Genomic DNA, 17,638 nt, shown 5'->3' with positions numbered 1-17,638 from the left:
AAATGTAAAAAAGGACCATAAGGACCTAACGTAATAAAGTTTACAAGTTCGAGTTCTCTCTCCGCCTCTTGTTATCTCTCTCTCTCTCTCTCTCTCTCTCTCTCTCTCTCTCTCTCTCTCTCTCTCTCTCTCTCTCTCTCTCTCCCTCCTCTTTTCCACCCTTTCCATCTCTGTCTCTCTCACACACACACACACACACACACACACACACACACACACACACACACACACACACACACGAGAGAGAGAGAGAGAGAGAGGGAGAGAGAGAGAGAGAGGGAGAGAGAGAGAGAGGGAGAGAGAGAGACACACACACACACACACACATGCACCATACTGTTTTCACCTTGAGTACTACCTTTATTGATCAACTGATCGCTGACACACATTCCCTACACACAACACACGACTTCGGATCTACACTGAGTAGGTAATAAATTATGCAAAATAGTGATCTCATATACAATCGAAGACCAAATAGACACCGTGCATGACTTCAGATCTACTTAGTAAATATACATTCCTTACCGTTTAAACGAGCTTGAAAACCAACACAAATCTGTCAAGGCTTAAAGATAAGAGCATCTTTCGACTTGTACACATACCAACAATTAACAGACTGGCTGCTTCTTGTGCATAGTTGGAATTCTTTGCTGAATTAATTTTGCAGATTAACATCGGAGTCAGTTACGAAATAGGGGCGGGGATGTAGCTCAGTCGGTAGCGCGCTGGATTTGTATCCAGTTGGCCGCTGTCAGCGTGAGTTCGTCCCCACGTTCGGCGAGAGATTTATTTCTCAGAGTCAACTTTGTGTGGAGACTCTCCTCGGTGTCCGAACACTCTCGTGTGTACACGCAAGCACAAGACCAAGTGCGCACGAAAAAGATCCTGTAATCCATGTCAGAGTTCGGTGGGTAAAAGAAACACGAAAATACCAAGCATGCTTCCTCCAAAAACGGCGTAAGGCTGCCTAAATGGCGGGGTAAAAAACGGTCATACACGTAAAATTCCACTCGTGCAAAAAACACGAGTGTACGTGGGAGTTTCAGCCCACGAGCGCAGAAGAAGACAGAAGAAGAAGTTACGAAATTAATTAGGACAAAACTCTAACCCTTCACAGAAAGCAGCCACGCCGGAGATTGAGTTTTGGTATGTGTCCACCTCAAGGATGTCATTAGCGCATGTAAAACTGAAGTGTTACACTTTTGAACACATTTTTGTAACCAATTGCGAACACTGCGTGGAATACTAATACTAACTATATCTACTTGCAAAAGTAGCACACATTGTGAACACAATATCGTGTGTATACCATGTGTGCTACGTTTGTTACAAGAGTTCTATAGTATGTCGCACAGTGTTAATAACTGGTTACAAAAGGTGTGTATACCATGTGTGCTACGTTTGCTACAAGAGTTCTATACTATGTCGCACAGTGTTAATAACTGGTTACAAAAGGTGTGTTCAAAAGTGGAACGCTTCAATTAACAATGCAGGGAGGTGTACAGTGGTTTCCATGACCGTTTACACGGGAAGGAGGATATATATATATTTAAATGAACTGGTGCTGACAGATATAATTCATGAGCAAACAACATACAAAGAGATATAACATGATAATATCGATCGTGATTTATGACGCTGTGGAGTACAACATAACGATTACCAAAGACCCTCTGAAAAGAAGAAAGGAATGAAGAACCGTTTGCATGTACATTTAAAAACACACATAAGCACAAACAACTGTAACAGAGAGAAAAAAATGCATCTCTGGGCGTATCAATTGAACCTAAAAGCAGCACAGTGGTACCACCAATGAAAGGCACTCTTAGGACAGCCAAAAGTGTCCCTACGTTACAGGTGTTCTTTCATGACAGGTACCTTGAGGAACAAGTGTTCTTTATTCGAAGGCGTCCTCTGATCAGAGGAGCCTCAAATCGCAGGTACCACTGTATCAGTTAAAGAACACATTTTGCATAAACAAACTCAAAGGCAGCAAAACAAAACAAAACAAATAAAAAATAAACTTTTGCAAACATGACAACACAAAAACGGGATCAGATCATAGAAACTGGTGCACTGGTGAAGAAAAGTAAATATATATTCAATGGGTAGATATTTAGATTTCAGTCAAACTGTTAGGCAAGTCCAATATGTGCCCCACAATCCTTTTTCTTGTAATGACTGAATGGATAACATCAACAGAATTATTGACCAATTTCTAAGCAGTAAAAGTGAGGAGAAAAAATGTACGTGACAAAATAAACAGAAGGAAGGATAAACAAGCGAACTAGTAGCAAACAAGAGTGAGATTTAACCAACAAAAGCAAGACTTTTTGTACAAAAAGAACATCTGAACAAACAAAAACAAAATTGAAGGTCAAAAATCTGACAATCATAATAAAACATTATGATTGTGAAATCATATTTAACATTAACAACAGCAACAACAACAACCACTCGACCAACCAAACGAAAATGTCTTTCCTAACGATTTGATGAGATGATATGGATATATCTATAGCAGTTGTACAATATTGTACCACCAACTGTACAAAAAGGAGACCAAACGCGTGGGTAAAATATCTTCTAAAAAAAAACTAAAAAAACATAAACACATCGTCTTTCAACAACATTTTTTTAATGTGTGTGCAGGCGGAAAAGGTTTTAATGACAGTATTCCTAATTTTACTAATCTTTCATACGTTTATAGCAAACAATCTCACAGTCTTATAACATTTATATGAACTATTTTCAAGTAGAGACAGTGTGCTTTCAGCCGAATCAGCATGATATGCAAAGCAATAGTTTTTATCAATCTGTCTCTGGATGACTTTGATATCTCTCTTTCCCATGCAGGGTTTTAGGGGGTGGGGTCGGGGGGTGAGGGATAGCTACTTGGCATATTTACATTGAGTGAGAACCCCATATATTTCCAATACAAAACACGGGACATATCAACCATAGATTGCCAGGCGACAAATCTATTGCAAAAATGTTAAATCATTGGAGACAATGTTCATCGTACAGTCAGTTACAAATGAATATATGATGAATATGTGAAGTGCATAAAAATTGTAACTGTGCGTGCATATACACAATCTGATTAGAATATGAAACAAAGCAAAGGCTTTCCCCGTGTTCACTTCCCTTGGTTATATTTCTAAATTCTTGCATTTCATTTGTTACCTGGTCTTTACTTTAACATTTACTTGGAGATTTATTTACAACAGGTTTTCTTCATCAGGTACGATGCATTCTAATCCTATTACGTCTCAAATGGCCTGTCAAAGGGAACGGTTCGTTTCCTCTTTATCCAAATTGCAAGTAAAAGAGCACATGTTGTTCCGTAACTAAAATTTTATTCACCGTTTAAGATCAGGACTGTGGTTCAAAGATGTTTGTGTTTATATGTAACCCATCTGTTAGGAGAGACGAATTACAAGTACACCCTTGCTGATTGAAGTGTAAACAGAAAAACATCTTCTGAATACGATTGTCGAAATATATATTTTGTACAAATAGGTGGAAAAAGGGTAATCTACAAAAGATAAACAACGTGAAAGTAAAATCGGGGTGATAATATGCATTGAATATGAACTGTTTAATTTCAAAGAAGAAACGATTAGGGGAAAAAAACGAACTACACGAAGGGGAATAACTACTGCCAAAAGTGATTCCAAATCACAGATCTCCGATGAGCCAGTTGCCTCCCTTGCGAGGAAAAGGTCAACTGATTTTTTTCCCAAAGGCCCTTGACCCTGGTGCTTTAAATATCACAGCTCTGCTATCTTTAAGACTGACAGTCTACCACTGCAGCCTCTGTCTTCATGAAGTACACCAAACTGTCACCACCTCTTACAATATGAGCCATTAGCAAAGAGAATGGAGCATTCAAAGCAGCCCCAAATCCCCCTCCCCTCAGTCCCCTGTCAGAATCAACATTTAGTAACCTGGTCAATGTGCACGAGAAGGTACCCAGCTCGGTGGGAACAAACCGCCGGGTTGGATTGGTTTAAATTGAGATTTTTGTTTTGTTATTTCAGCCGATCCTGCATCAACTTTGTGCCTACCAGCCCAGGAGATTTTTAACCAACAAACAAAACGGCAATATTTACCAGTAAGAAAATGCTTATATTGCACAGAAAAAGAGAACTGCAGGTGGAATTCTAACAGTGATTATTGACAGCCTCAATCGAAAGCAAATTCAAATGCAATCCATACACAACTGATCAAACTGTCGATCAATCAATAAGAATGTTCTATTAACAAAACAGATCTTTCATAACTCCCCCACCCCCAATTTTCATATTGTGCATTTTGGTTGAATTGATTAATTTCCATCCATCTAAAGTTAGTCCTGACACACTGAAGGAGAAATTCTATTTTCCTTTAAAGTGTGCTACCTAATGGTTGTTGCTTTTACTCTCTCACATTTAAAAAAAAAAAAATGATTGCCAGAGAAGCCCTTTTCTTTATTACATTTATTTCCTCAAAATTCTCTTTCCCTTTAATATTCTAACACTTTTCTGACCCATGCTGTAAGAGGTGGTAACATGACGCCTACACTAATGAAGAAAATCACAGCAACTTTGTTTGGTACATGAAGATGAAGATGAGCTTATGAAACATGGATGTATATGCTGATTATGCAAAAATTTGAATTTCATTTACAAATACATTTAAAGATCATGACAATTACATGGGGAGAAAACATACTTAAAGACATACATACAGGACAGGGGAAAAAGTTATACCAAAAAAAAAAATCTGTTTTTGTTTTTTGTTTTGTTTTTTAAATGACATTTACCACCCCAAAGTTTTTTTTATAAACTAGATAAATTAAGGGTTCTCACTCAATGCAAATTATACGCTTTTCATAATTCTGTTGTCAGTTGTTTCTGGGTTGGTTTTTTTTTTTTTTTAAAGCACACTGTCTCTGTTTGTTAATTAGTTAATTATTCAGTTCGACTGGCTAGTACGTGTAATACCGTTATCAGTGTGGGTATACCACCTGCAAACACAGCTTTGGTGGCTAAAACTATGCACTTTATTTTTTGTTTTGAATGAGTATAAAATAACAAGAAATAACCCACAGGCAGTTGAATGATAAAAACAAAACCTACAAGAAACAAACACAAAATAAACAATCAAACAAAAAAATAATCTGATTGCACTGTTTAGCCAAGCTTGTGCAATATAATTATCTAAGCACCTGAAATCTGCATAGACTTCACATACAGTTCTACACCTAAACAATACAGGTACATGTACTAAAAATGAAGGTAGCGGTGACATCAATAATCTCATGCATAAGATCTCACTAGGGGCGGGGATATAGCTCAGTCGGTAGCGCGCTGGATTTGTATCCAGTTGGCCGCTGTCAGCGTGAGTTCGTCCCCACGTTCGGCGAAAGATTTATTTCTCAGAGTCAACTTTGTGTGGAGACTCTCCTCGGTGTCCGAACACCCCCGTGTGTACATGCAAGCACAAGACCAAGTGCGCACGAAAAAGATCCTGTAATCCATGTCAGAGTTCGGTGGGTTATAGAAACACAAAAATACCCAGCATGCTTCCCCCGAAAGCGGCGTATGGCTGCCTAAATGGCGGGGTAAAAACGGTCATACACGAAAAATTCCACTCGTGCAAAAAACACGAGTGTACATGGGAGTTTCAGCCCACGAATGCAGAAGAAGAAGATCTCACTATTCAATTATACACCCAGAAGGAATGAAAAATGATAAAATAAACTTGCCATCAAACCATACATCAAGTCGGAATAAAAGTGATGCATTTACAAAGCAAATCCCTTCACTGATAAACCCCAGTCACAAACATATACATGTACACAGGATATAAATACACAACCACACAGAATGATTATCGTTGATTTGAAATTTGATATGATCAAAAATATTTACGTGGTGTTAAAAAAAAGTCCAGTGGCTTCGAACAATCTCTCCTTGGTTAATATATATTAAAACTTCTATTTTATATATTAATTTTCATTACTTTGCATCAAAGTCATTGTATAAATGAGCATCCTGAACTGAATGGAAGAACACAATCAGAACACAGATATTGTAAATGCACTGAACAGTGGCACACTCTACATTAGACAAATAAATATATATTGATGAGACTGACTGGTCTGTGTCAGTGAAAATACCCAAAAATTAACAAAACAGGAAAAATGAAATTTAAAAAAAGAATTTAATAAAAAGCAGGATCTTTTCCGTGTGCTCTTGATCTTGTGCTTGGATGTATGTACACACAAAGGGGGATATGGCACTAGCAGGTCTGCACATAAGTTGACCTGGGAGATCAGACAAATCTCCACCTTTAGCCCACCAGGCGCGGCGGGGATTCGAACATGCGACCACCCGTATGGGAGGCTGGCGTCTTATCCACTCAGCCATTGCGCATGTCTCTGCATAACTTACATTGCTGATTTTGTAAAAGGAATGAGCCATGAATCAACATTTGGATTGATGGAATTAGGCCAAAACAGTTACTTGTGCCAGAACCAAATGGAGTTTGCATGCACAAAATAATCAATTTGCATACAAATGAACACAGCCACACAGATTGTACTTTCTGGCAATACATTTTTTTTTAGGATGTTAATAGCTGAAGACCTTCTTCAGCTGAAACATTACATTCCAACTTATTAGTTCTCCTATTTCAGATTTACACACAGTAAAAACAAGAAACAAGAAAAGTGTATCATGCATATCATGATTGGTTCCAATACTTTTGCTCCACAATTTTGATTCAAACAAAAAGAAGGTTCTGTGAATGTCATTATATGTACTGGGAGGAGGGTGGTTCTTTTTCTGACTTTGAAATCAAAAGTGTGGAATGTTACTTTCAATGTTGGAGGTTAGGATTTGCTTACTGAAACTGTATTTAGAAAGTAAGTACAGTACGTGTAGTACAAACTAATTGAAACAGCATGTGCAAAAACTGCAATTTTTTATCAATTAATTTTGCTGATTAAATAAGAAACTATACACCAAATTAACTTTGCAACCACCCCACCCTACAAAGTACAAAGAATTCAAAACAAAGAGGGAATCTAGCACACCGGTAGGTTGATTTGGAACCATCAATAAACACTCATCAATAAATAACAACTCATAAACGCACAAACATTCAAAGTAACCATCGATATATGCCACACTTATTATACAAGTCATAAGAGATCAAGAGATTCTAATGTAAAAAAAGAACTGTCAGATATATTGTCGCGTATCCACACAAACAACTTCGAAATTTGATATTACCAATGGAAAACTGAATACTGCCAAAATAAACGGCAGTGTTAGTGTCCAGTCTTCATTGTTTGGCAGTGAAAAAAATAAAATTTAAACAAATTGCAAGTACTCGTACAAACTACGAATGTTTTGGCAACTATTGAGTTAATGCTGTACTGAGCAACTGAAGCTCCTACATGTACCGACTTTCGTGATATCATTTTTTCCTCACTTGGTAATTCCGATCAACTGCCATTGACCTTTCTTTTAATTGAATGCATAAATTATGTGTGTGATTGCGTGTGCATGAGTATGTGAATCTGTCCCCTGTTTCCTTGATGCAAGAATTGGCAAGGACGTACCATTTCTTGGGCAAATTTCGCCATGAAGAACGCTAGGATTTGGCGAGTGAATGCCTTGGAGGTCACGGCTGTTCCTAGCTTGTGTTTTAGTGCGAGTTAAAATTAGACCAGCAGAGGGAATAGCTTGGCTACCAACAGCTGCAGCCAGCACACTGTTAAGCTCGCTTGCCTGTTATACCCAGCTGCTTCCGCGCAATACTTGGAGATTGTGCATTGCACTAAGAGAGCTTCTAGCTGCTGTGTTATCTGTGCTGTGGAGAAAGGATGCGTGCTAAAAATAGCCTGCAGCTCAAGTAGCAGATATGAAGCACTGGGAACAGGCGTGAGCTAGGTGCTTGTTACGCGAGTTAAAATAGCCACCGCACTGCTGCCAATCCCATTGACTGTTCATGGCCGTTTACCGAACTGTGCCGACAACCTTTTCGGTATCAACCAATGGTGTTTAATTCTTGGGTAGCTAGCCATCAAACCATTTCATATTCACTCTCGTTGTCTTGCTAAGCAAGAGGCTAGCCACAAGCCATTCTCGCGTGAAAGAAACGGGGGTCATTGTATGCACGCACCATCCTGAACTCAGGTCAAAAATGAGTTACTTCCCTTCGGGTCTCATTCTATCCCTGACAGGATGCCTTTGTTTTTCTTCTCTGGAGAGGAAATCGATTTTTTACATATTTAGATCTTTTCGTAATGCGTTATGGATATAAGCAGATTCGCGATTGTCGATAATGATTTTTCATGGTGTTGTGTAATTTTTAAATTACAAAGGAATTGATATGTAAGACAGTTTCAAGCGAGCTATCTTTCGCGGATGTATTTACTGTGCAAACAACTCTAAAGTGTCACGTGATAATCAACTTTGGCTTCGGCACGCGCCGGAGCAGACGATTTTTTTCTGTAACCAGTTGAGAGTGATGCAACCATATATCACGGTCTCCTTCCGACAGCAGTCTCAAAATTTCGACTTGTTTTGACCTTAGAACGATGTCTTTATCATAACTGTGAAGAACAGAACGGAGATCACTGTCGAAGTCGGTCAATCTGCAATCATTTTTGTCTTGCGAACATTGATCTCAAATTTAGATCAGTGCTCGCGAAAAAACATATGGGAGATAACTCTGTATTCTTGTTTTGATAGATTCGCGCAATAATTCAGCATGCTGTCAGAGAGAAACTGGCGATAGCCGTGGACCTATGATTATCAGAATGTGCATGCACAAGTATTTTTGTGTGTGTATGTGAAAGTCTATTTGTCTGCATCAGCCTATCTGTACATGACTGTATGTCCTTCCTCTGTCTCTGCAAACACCTGCATCTAGCTTAGAAGTTTATTCTGCAAAATACACTTTTACAGGTTATAAACCTATCTTAATCTTAATCAAGTTTGACCCAAAAAAAGTGCATTAAAGTCATTATCATACAAGTATACTTTAAAACATCTACAACATACAGTAAAAAAGGAGATATTAAATACTGGAATGACGCGTGAAAGGAGGAAAAAAGGCACTCAAACTTCAATCTTTGCAGTCAAAACAAAACAGACAGCGAATCATGGTTCAGGCTTTTCTAATAGACAACACATTCACTTTCACGGACGTCACAGACGACAGCGTTGTTTCCACATTCCCCTGGGGCATCATCATTGCCTTCCTGTGATGTGTACCAACCATGTAGTTTGGAAGGTGTATGAAGAACCAAGGATGATGAAACTGTCTGAAAAATACCTGTAAAAAAAGGGGCCCAACGCACATGTAAGCATGTATCTGTGTAATTCATCACAAATGTGAAGTAAAAAGTGTGTGTACCAGGCTGTATATGCACAGCTCTCATTACTAATATGACAGGGTGATGCAGTAGTCCCCCTTGTCACAGGCAGCTGCTTTGCATTGACGGAGTTGTCTCCCTGCCAAAGTATGAGCTACATTGTGTTTAAAGTAGCTCAACATTTTGGTACGTCGGTACACAGCACACCCTTGATCGAGATGTTAAATAACAGTTTGTGATGGGGCCTGGCTGCTGTTGTCACCTGGTATGCTCTTGCGAACCTCTGCGTTCCCATGGCAGGTTTAATAGGGATATTAATTAATCTCAATCCTGTTTGACTGGATTTGCCGCCAAAGGTTATTTTTGTGCACTCTGTTACACTAAGAAAAACTAATTGAAAAGGCTTGTTAGCAAATACAGGCGTACTAGCATTTGTGTCACAGATACGTCCCTACCTTTGCTCCCCGTTTTACATCAAGGTTTAAAAAAATTCTCATAGAAATCTAAATCTGTTCAGAAATGTCAGGCAGTATAAACTTAATCCTGTTTTAGATGAGAACTCGACCTGGATGCAGAATTCTGCGCTCATGCATACTCACGCACATACACAGTCACACACACTAATACACACGTACATTTGCATGCATACCAGAATGCCTTCTAGCTCATCTGCATATATACCGGCACGGTTGGCCTAGTGGTAAGGCATCCGCCCCGTGATCGGGAGGTCGTGGGTTCGAACCCCGGCCGGGTCATACCTAAGACTTTAAAATTGGCAATCTAGTGGCTGCTCTGCCTGGCATCTGGCATTATGGGGTTAGTGCTAGGACTGGTTGGTCCGGTGTCAGAATAATGTGACTGGGTGAGACATGAAGCCTGTGCTGCGACTTCTGTCTTGTGTGTGGCGTACGTTATATGTCAAAGCAGCACCGCCCTGATATGGCCCTTCGTGGTCGGCTGGGCGTTAAGCAAATAAACAAAAAATCTGCATATATACACAAAACCATGCACATACACACATTAGCTCAAGCAGAAGAACACACACGAGCTCAATCATACACACATACAAACAGACACATACACATACACGCACACACACACACAGATACCTGGAGCTTGCCTTCTTTGCATGATGTCGACAGTGTTGTGTGCATCAGGAGTGAAAAGAACTGTCTTGATTTTTGAACACACATTGTATGCCAACCGCCACTTCACAGTGTGTCGGCTGCCCTCCTGCCAGAATCCACTGCAAGTGGAACAATAAATCAATGATAGGAAAAAAAGTATATATTATATACCTAAAAAAATCCGACAAAATCAGGTCTTAAAAGGGAGGGAGTCTTAAAACTTCAGGTAAATTTCCAGATACATGTACTATGGTCTGGGTGGCCGAGTGGTAAGCGCACTTGCCTCGAAAGCGAGAAGTTGCGAGTTCGACCCTGGGTCAGGGCGTTAGCAATTTTCTTCCCCCTTTCCTAACCTAGGTGGTGGGTTCAAGTGCTAGTCTTTCGGATGAGACGAAAAACCGAGGTCCCTTCGTGTACACTACATTGGGGTGTGCACGTTAAAGATCCCACGATTGACAAAAGGGTCTTTCCTGGCAAAATTGTTTAGGCTTAAGATAACATGTCTGTGTCTTTTAAAAATGTCCACCAAATACCCGTGTGACTTGGAATAATAGGCCCTTGAAAGGTAAATATGCGCCGAAATGGCAGCGATCTACTGGCCAAAAAAATTCCATCTCACACGGCATTCTGTAAAGGGCCTAGAGCCATAGGGTTAGGCACTTAAAAATATCCAGTTATTATTATCATTATGAACAAAACATCTGAGAAAGAGAAGCGCTAGGGAGTCTTAAATTGGGGGGTCTTAAAAGAGGGGTTCCACTGTACTAGCGCAGTTGAACAATGACTGTCAAGATCTGTGTTAAATGGCATTATATCACAATCAAAAGCACAAAAACCCATTTATATATAGAAAATACTACATGGCTTGCTGTGTCGTATCAGATTTACACGAGTTGTTTTTTTAAATAGTGAACTGCGAGCGAAAGCGAGCTGTTCACTATTTAAAAAAGCAACGAGTGTAAATCTGGTACAACACAGCAAGCCATGTAGTATTCTGTTTATCTTACATACTGTACATACGTGTATTTTACTGAAAATGTCCTGCAGTCGTGGCAGCTAAATTGAAGACGCCTGTTTTAGAACCTCGATTTCTTCTAAAGCCTCGTGCAATCTATTACGTCAAAGCAAAGAAACGTCACTCTGAAAGTGTGGCGTGACGTGTTAATTCCAAAAATTCATCGAGGGTAATTAGCGAGCACAATTTTTGTTTTCTATAATGATGTTTGTCTCCGTGACTTTGGCATCATAAGCAGTGGAAAAAACAGGTCCCTGCCAGACTTGCTTCACATGACCTCATTTACATGATATACACACGTGTGATTTGAACGATTATTATCTCACGAGTGTCTCTCTCACGTATGTAGGATAAATTGCTTAATTATATTTGGACTTGCTTTTATTTCTTATGATTGCACACACACAAACATGCTATACTTTGAAGTCTTGGCCATAACATAACGTAACACCAAGCACTGGGTCACAGCAATCGTCAGTCTAATCAGCTCAATGCATGTACACATAACTTAATATATTGCACATGTACACATAACTTAATATATTGCACATGTACACGTAAAACTAAGTTACCACATATGTGGGAACTGTAGGGGACAAAGGTAATCTAAAAAATGTCTCTCTTGTATTACTGTCTGTTTAAAAAAAATTTTTTTTTTAATTATCTATATATATATACGACTTGTGTCTGTGTGTTTGTGTGTCTGTGTGTGTGTTCGTGATGCACGGCCAAAGTTCTCGATGGATCTGCTTCAAATTTGGTGGGCATATTCAGGTAGACCCCGGACACAACCTGGTCGATGAGAATTTTCAACACGTGCTCTCAGCGCGCAGCGCTGAACCGATTTTGTTTTTTCTGTTCATCTTCCCAGATCCATTCCCAGTAACTCTTCCTTATCTTCTCCAGTGTTTTGCGTTTATCTCCCTTCCTTCGTGTGGCGTCAATCCATATTCCTGTTTCTATTTTTAGAAGGTCACTGTCAACAACGCTCAATCCATATTCCCGTTATACTATTTTTAGAAGGTCACTGTCCCGGCGAAGCCGGGTATTACTCTTCCTTATATTCTCCAGTGTTTTGCGCGTTTATCTCCCTTCCTTCGTGCGTACACCTGGGAAATCTGGGTCCCCGGCGCAGCCGGGTATTCGGCTCGACTTCTTCACGGCGAAGCGGGTATTCATCTAGTATATATATATATATATATATATATATATATATATAAAACATCAGAAATATTATATATCTTATATATTACTGTCTCTTTTAACGTTCTGTGGGTGAGTACATTTTCACTGTTATTCATGTTTATTATCTCACCAGCAATTGCAATATCATGGAGAGTTCATGTACATGACTTTGTATTAGTTTTTTTGTGTAGATTTATTAATAATTTTTTGTGTAAGGTGCTTAGAGTTATGTTATGATTTACGCCATACAAATACCATTATGATTATTACAAGTATCATCTGGTTTTTTGTGTATGATGTTTTCTGACCTTGTCCATGTCTCCAGCTTTGAGCACCATTATGATGTTTCCTGTGATATCCCGAGTTTCTTCTTCGGCAGATGCTGCTGCTGTTGATGTTGCTGCTGTTGCCACCATGCCATTTTTGACTGCGTGGCCATCTTCTTTGCCTGCAGCTGCCTGTCGCTTCATCCACGCTGTTTTATTAGGTTACACCTGGTTCCTGCACACAAAAGGAGAATTTTATAATTAACAATTGCCACAAATTCCTTTATAGCTACAGTGGAACCCCCTTTTATGACCCCACGATTGAAGATTTCTACCCTTTAGGACTGTGCTTTTTCAGACTTTTTTTATTCACAAGAAATCCAAAAACAGATAGACTGTTAACGTTCCACAATTACATTTTTTTTTTTTAAATGTAGGTTCCAACAACCTACCATTCTTGGGTTTTTTGTCACAAGGCCTGTAAGTTTACCCTCATTTTCAGACTCCCTCCCGTTCAAGACCCAATTTTCAGACTTTTTGAGGACCTACGGCGAGTTCTATTGAATTTGCTCTGTTGGTCAAATTCTAATCACCAATACCTCACAGCTTGTTTGGTGTGTTGCAATATGTTTTCTGCTGGATTTTCTCCCTCCATAATAATAGATGTGCATACAGTACAATCATAGCCTCACCCCTGTCAAAACATATCCACCTCTTGCAGGTAATGTATTCATGTTGACATACAGTGGGACCTCCCCTTTAAGACCTCCCAAAATCTGAGAAAATCGAGCCTTAAAAAGGAGGGAGTCTTAAAATGGGGGTAACAAATTGTGAATGTAAGAAACAGGTTCTTCAAAGGGAGGGAGTCTTAACAACATCGCTCTTAACTTGAGGGGGGGGGGGGGGTGTCTTAAAGGAGGAGTTCCACTCTACTGCTGAAGTGGTTCTGCAAGTTTACACACACATGTCTGTGATATGCCATATCATCATCATCAAACACAACAAACACTCAAGAAGTCAGTAACCATTGATCGTTTTGAAGCAATATATATCCAACATTCCACCAACTGACTGAAACCTTTTCTGTATGCTCTGACTTTGTTTTCGAGCACTAATGTTCTTGCATAGATCTATGAGCATAATTACACTGCAGTGTTGTGCGGTGGAAGTCAGTAATCACTGTGGGCTGAAATGCTAATTCACGGGTCCTGAATGATTGCCCCGCTCTCACGCACATGAATGAGAGTGCAGTTCCAAACGTACGTTCCTAACCTTGATCAAAAGCACATACATACTTCTAAACAGGTACAGCTAGGTCGGTTAACCCTGAGTCTGTTTTCTGCACGAAGAAACCAGGTTATGTTTGCCTGGGGGCCGCGTTCGCGTCGCCATATTACCCCCTCATCAGCGATGGATTTCGGTCAAATTTGTGTTCGTGGCAATATGAGGTTCTACACAATTGTAATCTAAGCCGTTGCAGAAAGAACTTGCAGAACTGAAAGAAACAATCTACAGACTTCTGAAGTTCTGTGTTTCCGCTAATTTACCGGCATGGGACACAATGGCGGGTGGATGAACACGGAGGCACTCGATCATCAACACCCAAATCGACAAGGAAGTGAATGGAGGAAAAAGGTCGTCTGCAACAGTAGTATCGCTGCACAACTTTCCTGCAAGCGCACTAAAACGAAATGCAAATATCATAGAGCCACAAGGAAAGTTTTACATGTATAGCGGACTTACCCACCACGTTCCATCTTTTACCGAAAAACTGCGATCACCGGATGCAAAATGGCCTTCATCCTGCGCACTGATGGAGAGAGCTGTGCGAGCAGACGCCGCACGCGTCCATTACTCGAAGGGAGGTAATCGAAAAAGAGACACGCCCACTCGATTGCGAAATTCTAATTATTTAAGGTAAAAGTCTAAGAGAAAGGTGGATTTTTGTCCCGGTGCTTGCCTCGAGTAAAATTAAATATGCGAGCAACGACTAGTCAATCCAAACAAATGTATCTTGTCCACAAAAACCTTCTTGAAGATACGACGGCTGATCAATACCGTGACCTAATTCGGCACATTTGGGTCAAGTTATCTCCCGTTACCGTAAATACTCGGCTGCTACAGGTGCGATTAATGATCTGAATACTTCTTATTTTTAAATGGGATTCACGCTCATTTAAAATCCTTTAGTGTGAAATTACTAAACAAACAAAAGAAACAAAGCTGAAAAGCGTTCTTGCGAGTCACGCATTAATTTGGCCAAACCGATGACCAAATTTGCTAATGTGTTGACGTTGACGCAAGCACTGCCGGACCGGTGTGACGTTTTCATCTTTCGCCGTGTTGATATTTCGCTTCTCGGCCTCGTTGATCTAGTATAAACTCTACACTGAACAAAAAAACACCCTTCGATATTACTGATGAGCAACCTTGTGTACCTTACATTCATGGGGCCAAATGTGTCCAACCAATATTTGTTTTATTTAACTTGGAAATTTGATTCATCCTAAAATGTTTTCCTTCTTACTCAAGGGACGTAACCACTCAGTAACACGTTTTCGAAGAATTCGATTTTGGGGGTGAAATCTATTAAATTTTACCACCAATTTTCTTCACATGCAAGAAACTGACATGCTTTTCGTCCATAAATAATTTCACTTCTTAATTTTACCAGGAAACAACATTTCAGTCTTGAGTATATGTCGAGGGGGAAATATGTACACAGGCGAAAGATGAAATCGTCACCCGGCTGCAGTGAACATGTGCAAGCATGCTTGTCACCCAGCTCGCCATCAGATTGCTTTGCATGCTTGAGCTCAGTTGTATCCTTGGCACAAAGGGTCAAAAATCCAAAAAATAAGCCCTTAAAAAAATATGCCCATATTTTTGAAAATATGCCCATATTTTTGAAAATAAGCCCTTATTTCTTTAGAAATAAGGCCTTAAATATTTACAGCCATAAGGAAATAAGGGCATAATGAAATAAGGCCTTATTTCTGTTAAGGCCTTACTGAAATAAGGCCTTATTTCTGTTATGACCTTAAAAAAATAAGCCCTTAAAAAAATATGCCCATAAAAAAATAAGCCCTTAAAAAAAATATGCCCATATTTTTCTGCGCATCGCTACTGCGCATCCGGAGCTAGAGCAAGATTAAGATGTTACACTGATATAAATCAAACAGTCATTTCATGTAAACAATGCTTACCTTGAGCGAACATACACCTCATCGGAAACCCCAATTCTCTCGCAATTTGCAATTTCAGCACAAATTGTTCTCAAAAATTCATCACGATCTCTGAACCCCCCATTTGCCAGGTTTGTTATGAGATCTCTGCGCATGAGCGGCGCAGCCGAATTCTATTCAGCTTCATGATTGGTAAAAAAAATAAGGCCTTATTTTTGTATGCCCTTATTTTTTATGCCCATATTTTTTATGCCCTTATTTTTTTATGCCCTTATTTTTATTAAGGCCTTACAGAAATAAGGCCTTATTTCTCGTAAGGCCTTATTTTCAAATAAGGGCTTATTTTTTTATGCCCATATTTTTTTAAGGGCTTAAAGATTTAAGGCCTTAATAATGGAAAATAAGGCCTTATTTTAGAAATAAGAGCTTATTTTCAAAAATATGGGCATATTTTCAAAAATAAGGCCTTATTTTTTTAAGGGCTTATTTTTTGGATTTTTGACCCTTTGTGCCAAGGATACAGTTGAGCTTCTGGGAGTGTGTGTGTACAGATAAATACAGGTTTATATATGCAGCTGTACACATTTCAGCTTGTGGTGCCTGTGCTTCTTAAATTACAGTAGACAACAGCAACAGAGAGCGGATGAGAGCTTTTATGTCACAAAACATTACTTTTCCATGAAATAAAAATTCTGTTTCTTGCAGTCATTTAGATTATGTTAAAAGGCCTTGAACACCACATCTACACACAAACACACATACACACAACAAAACTGCCCCAAAACACACACGAACACACACAACAAAACTGCCCCAAAACACACACATGCACGCTGTCAGAAGTGTTTTTTATCAAGACGAGTCCAGTTCACATCAAGACACTTTAATAATCATCCAATTATGAAAAACATCCAATGAACTGTGAAGGGTTAAAATTATGCTTGAAATAAAAATCCATACAAGTTACATAAAAGTTACAAAAAGTGTAAGAATTAAGATGATATAAAAATCACATGTACTTGCTATTACACTGGAACAAAACAACTTGAAAACATACACACAGTTCCCATGGATGCTGGACAAAATATCCACTCTTCATAGACATACACACAGACACACACACACACATGGTTTAGTTTACATTAGCTATATCAATATGAATACACTTCATCATCTGATGCGCTAATATGAAAAGTAATAAATTAGAAAAATACAAGATTGTCACAGAACACACTGGTGAAACCAAGCTTTCAATAAAATACCACAGGTTGCCTTAGTCCAACAATCAATGGCCTGTTGCCTGCATAGAAATGTCTGAACAGAAATAAACAGTGATACCTGCAATATGAGGCCCCTTTGATGATAGGGCACCTCCTTTTAAAGGATACCTGTATTCTTTTTGTCTTTCATTCTGACCAAAATACACCTGTCATGAAAGGCCACCTGTCTTTAGCATATCACCATATACATGTCCCTAATAT

General features: G+C 39.3%; 1 long non-coding RNA gene across 5 annotated transcripts; it reads right to left on the bottom strand.

Moving 5' to 3' along the window:
- Positions 1–339: 339 nt before the first annotated feature.
- LOC138964707 (uncharacterized) lies at positions 340–14,896 on the bottom strand. Of its 5 annotated transcripts, none has more exons than XR_011455190.1 (4): positions 14,720–14,896; positions 13,015–13,207; positions 10,489–10,625; positions 340–9,339 (listed from the first exon to the last, which is right to left on the bottom strand). It is a non-coding gene; the product is annotated as an uncharacterized lncRNA (long non-coding RNA). The 5 variants fall into 5 exon arrangements; XR_011455186.1 differs by having other exon boundaries at positions 14,716–14,892; XR_011455187.1 differs by having other exon boundaries at positions 10,500–10,625; positions 14,716–14,890.
- Between the last annotated feature and the right edge of the window lie 2,742 nt (positions 14,897–17,638).

This window comes from Littorina saxatilis, linkage group LG4 (genome assembly GCF_037325665.1).
Source record: "Littorina saxatilis isolate snail1 linkage group LG4, US_GU_Lsax_2.0, whole genome shotgun sequence".
In the NCBI taxonomy this organism is placed as follows: Eukaryota; Metazoa; Mollusca; class Gastropoda; order Littorinimorpha; family Littorinidae; genus Littorina; species Littorina saxatilis.
The sequence above is the reverse complement of the archived record's forward strand: the minus strand, read 5'-3'. Positions and strand labels throughout refer to the sequence as shown.